The following is a 6,192-nucleotide window of genomic DNA, read 5'->3' as shown; positions in this document are numbered from 1 at the left end:
CCTCCTGCACATGACGCGGAGGGGACAGCTGGACTGAGCCCCCCGCCCCCTCCCAGAGCAGCCTTGACTCAGCCCTGGAGGCTGACGGGACGGGGGTGGGTGTCCTGCTCCTCCGAAAGATGAGGTCCTTGTTGCCTCATTTCTAAATGGCACACAGTGAGGCCTTGTCTGCGTTCCTTGTTGGGTCAGTGCCCCTCAGGGAAAGGGATGACCCAAGGGGCCCCTCAGTCCAAGGAGGGGGATGCCTTAGAGTCCCTCTTCCAAGGTCTCTTTTCCTTCATGTCTTCTGGGCCTTTCTGCCTGGGCCCCTATATCCTCCTCCTTGGAGTATATCTCACTGTAGCCACCCCTGGACACAGTGTGCTTGGGTTTCCTACTCAATGAACATCGGCAGTGGGGACTCTATTGCCACAATTTTAGATTGGAAAGATCTTTCCCCCTTTTTTCTGAGACCTTCCTTGGACTGTGTGAGAAGGCAAGAAGGTGCCTTAGGTAAACAAGTTCACTGCTTTCCTGTGACGCCAGGGCAAGCTGATCACTCTGATGAGCCTAACTGATGGGTGGGTTCGATTTTAAGGTTCTCAGTTCAGTTCTGCTGAAGTTTGAAAGCACCAAGGTGCTGTGTTCTTGGGTGTACACTGGCACAGGTTTTTACCATTGTAAGCTGTCAGGCTAGAAAAATCCATGTCTTAGGATTTAACTATTATAGGTGTTTAAACCCCTAGGGTTTTAACATTCTGGGGAGTGACATTCTGGATTCTAGTGTTCAAAAAGTAACATTCAGAGTTTAATATTCCAGGATAGCTGTCTGTGCTCATAGTTCTTGGTCCATAATAAGCTTGGTCTGAGCCTGTCTGGCCTAGGGCCCCTGCACCCCTATCATCTAAGGGATTGGCATAGAGGCCAGGGACAGCCAGACCCAATGCCCACCCTGCTCTAGACTCCTGACCACTCGCCTCCCATTCCATATACACACATGCACACACACACACACACACACACACACACACATCCCAGTCTCAGTTACCAAGATTAACTTGTTCCCAAAGTGCCAGAGGCTGCAGCTGTGGGTTAAATTTAGCCCCTGAGACGCTGGGGTGAACTGCTATGGGGCATTCTCCCATCATTCTTCTGAGTCACTTGTTTATACCTCAGGCATGAGAGGCAGAGGGATTAGAGAGGGGACCTCAGCCTGGACCAGGATTGAGTCACCTCTCCATTTTGTAATCTCAGTGATGTCACTGCCTGTCCCTCCTGAGCAGTGCTTTCAAGCATCACTTGCTCACCTCACCAGCAGGTCCAGAGGGGCAGTTCCTGGAGGTGGTCCTGTCCTTCTTTTGGAAAGGACAAAGTCTCACCCAAGGGCTCTTAGCCTGGCCCAGGACTGCAAGGCACTTCCAATAAGCACCATCAATGAAGAGACCAGGCTCCAGGAGGCTCAGCACCTTGGCTGAGTCACACAGCTGGCAAGTGGCTGAGTCAGGATTCAGAGCAGATCTGCCTACCTCCAAAGACTGTAGGAATCCCTCCCTACCTTGCTGATTTCTGCAAATAACCAAAAAAAAAAAATGTCCATTAGTTGTAGTCTCATTTTCCAAGGCCCAGGATGGAAGGTACTGACTGAACAATCAACTTATATTTATCAGATGACTCAATGGCATATTTTTAGAATATGATAAACCCCATGGTGCTCACTTTCTACCAGGCATTCCACTAGAATGTTTATATGTGGCTTATCCATTCATCAAGAACCTACTGTGCACTGTTCTAAATGCTGAGGATTCAGCAGCGAACACTTCAGGCAAGAATTTCTGTCTTTATAGCATTTACCGTCTGCTGGGGAAGGGGGAACAGCAACAAATAAATAGTTATACAGGGTGTCAGATGATAACTGTAGGTGACAAGTAGTTGGGAAGGGGGCATGCGAAGTAACAGGTGAAGGTGTAAACAATTTTAATGGAATAGTCAGGATGGATTCACTGAGAGGACTACATCTGAGCAGATTCAAGCCATGGCAGAGGAGGATTCCAAGCAGGAGAACAGCTTGAGCAAAGGCACTAAGGCAGGAGAGCCCCTGGCATGTTCCAGGAACAGCAAGGAGGCCAGTGAGCAATGGACAAGGAGGTGAGTAGGAGGAGATAAGGGCAGAGAGGTAATGGGGGAGTATCAGGTTTGGCCAGTGTACAGATTGGTTTTTTTCCCTCAGTGAAATGGGGAACCACTCTTTATTTTCTTTAATGATATATTTTATAACTATGGGAAATGCAAATATTTCTAGAGACAAAATAATATACTGATCTCCCATGTACCTGGCACCCCACTTCAAGAACTAAGTCATTAAGTTATGAACAATACTGACCATCCTCTCTCTTCTCACGCAAGGACATGCCCAGGGATTAGAAATGGAGGCAGGAAGCAAGACTCCACAGCTTGTAGTTGGATCAGAGGAAACCATCATCTCACTTTATATTTTTAAACTTTAAGGCATTAGTGTTTACCTTCAGCCGAAATGCCAGCATCTAAAATTCTGAGGGAAATTATTTCTAGCCTGAATTCTAGACCCGGGCAAACTCATTCCTGCATAAGGATGAAATAAACAGTAAAGATCTTCAGAATTTAATTCCCTGAGTGGTTGGGAGGAGAGGGAAAGGTAAAATTTAGGGTTAGGAAAAAGTAGTCCACTAAGACATAAACCTTCTAGAAGTTCAGGATCTCTGCATTGAACTCCAAGGCATACAGTCTCAGCAAAGTGTGACAGGGAATGTCTGGCTGGAGGACTTTGTTGGGCAGTTGTGGGAGATGGTGCATCCCAGGGTCATCTTGCTGCACTGCTCACTAGTTAAGAGAGAGATAAAACTGATGGAATACCTGCTGTGTTTGCACTTACTGGAAGGAGAATCACATTTACGGCAAAGGGTTTGAGAATGCAGCAGTGATAAGCACATAGAAACTGAAGTAAATCGTGGTTTATTATTTTTTTTCTTTTTAGGGTTGCACCTGTGGCATAAGGAAGTTCCCAGGCTAGGAGGTGAATCGGAGCTGTAGCTGCTGGCCTATACCACAGCCACCGCAACACTGTATCTGAGCTGCATCTGCAAACTACGCCACAGCTTGCAGCAGCACCAGATCCTTAACCCACTGAGCCAGGCCAGGGATCGAACCCAAATCCTAATGGACACTAAGTCAGGTTCTTTACCCACTGAGCCACAATAGGAACTCCAAAAGAGACAAGAAGCTGTGCAAGAAAGGAAATGGAATCCTATTCTATTCTATGGCTTGGTTGAGATCAGTGTTTACGTAGTAATAATAATTTGTACACTAAATATTAATCTAACGCCAAACAATGAAATAACCATGCAGGGAGGAAGGAAAAAGGGAAATTGTATAGTGTTTGTATATGTGATGGGAGTGTTGAAGAAATTCATCAATAGCTGATGTCTAAAGCTAAAAGCAATCAGGAAACTAGAATTGGCATGTGCATGAAAACACCAGGTATGAAAACATCAAAAATACCATCTGAACTGAAAACGCTTGCCTATTGGGAGTTGGAAAGAGGAGATGCAGGGAATTTCAGTTTTTCCTAAGGAAAAAAGCTCTAGAAATATTTGGCTTCTTCAACTATGTCCAAGTAAAACTTTATTTTTAAAAAATGGGTATTTTTCCAGGGATTCTACAGAAAACAATGCCGTGTGGTGTAGGGCATGTACTCTTCTTACTCATCGCCCAGAAGCAGCTGATGCTGTGGGAGGGTGGCACTGTCTGTGGAAGAATCAATTATGGCACCAGCCCAGACTCTGCCTTGCAAGGTTGGGATGTTGCCTATAGGATACAGTCTACATTCTAAGGATGCCTCGGACCCAGAATCAGGATGTGGGGTGGGAGAGGGACCCTTCTCTCTCCTATAAGTATGACCCACTCACAGAACTTTGCTTCTTGTTCTTACATCTTGGGCTCTGCTGATCGAGAGGTCATAGGACAGGGGCGCTGTTTTCATGGGGACTCAGTCATATTTTCACTCACATGGAAGCTAAGACCGACACTTGGCCATTTTATTTAGGGCTCTGTGCTCCTGGAAGAATGGGCAAACTAAGGTGATTGGCCTTGGCCTTCAAGGAGAAATGTGGCCCTGGGACCCCACATGTTGGGGGAGGAAAACATATCTGGAATCTAGGATCCTGTCGGGTGATTCCCATTGTCCCATATTGAGAGAGGAAAGACAATGGAATTGACACAATGAACTTCTTGTAGAACAGATACTGACTCACAGACTTTGAAAAACATGGTTTTCAATGAGACAGGTTGGGGGAATGGGGGATGCACTAGGGGTTTGGGATGGAATGCTATAAAATTTGGTTGTGATGAGTGTTGTACACCTCTAAATGTAATAAAATTCATTAAGAAAAAAGTAAAAGAAAAGAAAAAAAAGACAATGGACTATATTATTCAGCCATAGAAAGGAATGAACTAATGATACATACATACCACAAGGTGGATGAACCTCAAACATGCTAAGTGAGAGAAGTCAGATACAAAAGGGTCACACATTGTGTGATTCAATTATATGAAATATCCAGAATGGGTAAATCCGTGGAGATAGAACACAGATTGGTTGTTTCCAAGGGCCAGGGTTGAGGGGCTATGGGGGAATGAGAAGCACCTGGTTAATGGTTATGAGGTTTCCTTTCAGGGTGATAATAATGTTTGGGAGCCATATAGAGGTGACGGTTCCACAGCATTGCACCAAATGTCACTTAATTTCATTTAATGTTTAATATCATATTTAATGTTCATTTTTAAATGGTTAATTTTATGTCATGTGAGTTTCACCTCAATGAAAAAAAATTGAAGGAAAAAAAAGTGACAAAAGCAACTCCACACAGAACCCCGAAGGGTGCCTATCCTTCAGGATTTCAGACTCTCAGGGTGAGTTCCTGTGGCCCTCCAGGGTGCTGGCTGAGGGCAAGGGAGCGTCAAAGGGAGAGTAGCAGTCACCAGCACCATCCTGACCTCATCACCAGTGGCTGAATGCAGTGGGAGCCTCTTCCTTGCTGGGTAAGATATATGTGTATATTTTAACTAGTTCCCCTGACCCCAGCCCCCATTCCTCTTCTGTTTTGTAAAGGGTCTGGTTGGTGAGGGTTACATGTGCAGTGTAGCTCATGAGTGTCAGAACCAGAAAGTGGCTATTACTGCAGCTCCTGGATGTGCGGCTAGATGAGGTCAGGGATGAGAAGTAACGTTTTCCCCTTTGGGAAGAGGATAGAAAATGAAAATATTTTTCTATTTGTATGAGAGAGGTTGTAAAGAGCATTTTGTTCTTGTTGTCCAGAAGAGGGCACATGCTGCTGTTGGGGCAGAGAGGGGCTAGGGAGTGTTGTGTAATTTTTTTTTAACACTTTGTGGCCACCCAAAAGGCCACTTTTGGATAGCCTTTTTCTGATTGTGAGTACTACCAGCTGAGGTTAGAAAACATAACTCATTTTCCCAGCTGCCCTTAAAGATAGGGTTTAAGAATGTGACATGGGTCTACCAATGAGACACACATCCATGCCAGACTGATTCAGAGAAGAGGAGAGCAAGGAAGCAGGCACCACACGGACTCCAGAGTTCTCAAGAAGGGGTATTTAGCTTTGGGGGGCAGTAGGGACAGAGCTTTGAAAATTTAGTCCTCAGTATCTTTAGTTCCCAGCTGGGGTGGCAGCCAAAATCCCCCTGGGGCAAGTCCTGCGGGGAACTTTGGATTTGTTTCCAGCTGAGTCGCCCCAAAGCTTGTCTCTGATTCTCCTGGAGATTTAATTAATGTCTTTTTCATTAAATTGTCTTCTGCTTAAATTAGCTGGGGGGCAGGGTCTGTTCTTTGCAGTCAATAGCCCTGGTTAACCACCCACTGCCATGTGTGCCCAGCTCTGCTGAGTGGAGGGGACATAGAGGAGTTGAACATAGGGACATGGCATCGTTCGGGGGCTTTGGAATCAGACAGACAGACCTGGGTTCGAATCCTAACTCCAACACTTTCAGGCTATGCAAGTATTATCTTACCTCGCTGAGTCTCTGTTTCCTTGTGTCCTCAGCCACTGCAGAAGGCTGCGGGATGAGGAGGGACTATAGTGTTCCCAATACATGAGAGCTGCAGTCACTGAGAGAATTTCTGTCAATAGAGAGGTGCCAGGAGATCAAAGCAGCCTGGAATTC

The sequence above is a fragment of the Sus scrofa genome, chromosome 13 (assembly GCF_000003025.6).
Source record: "Sus scrofa isolate TJ Tabasco breed Duroc chromosome 13, Sscrofa11.1, whole genome shotgun sequence".
In the NCBI taxonomy this organism is placed as follows: Eukaryota; Metazoa; Chordata; class Mammalia; order Artiodactyla; family Suidae; genus Sus; species Sus scrofa.
This window is presented reverse-complemented; position numbering follows the sequence as displayed.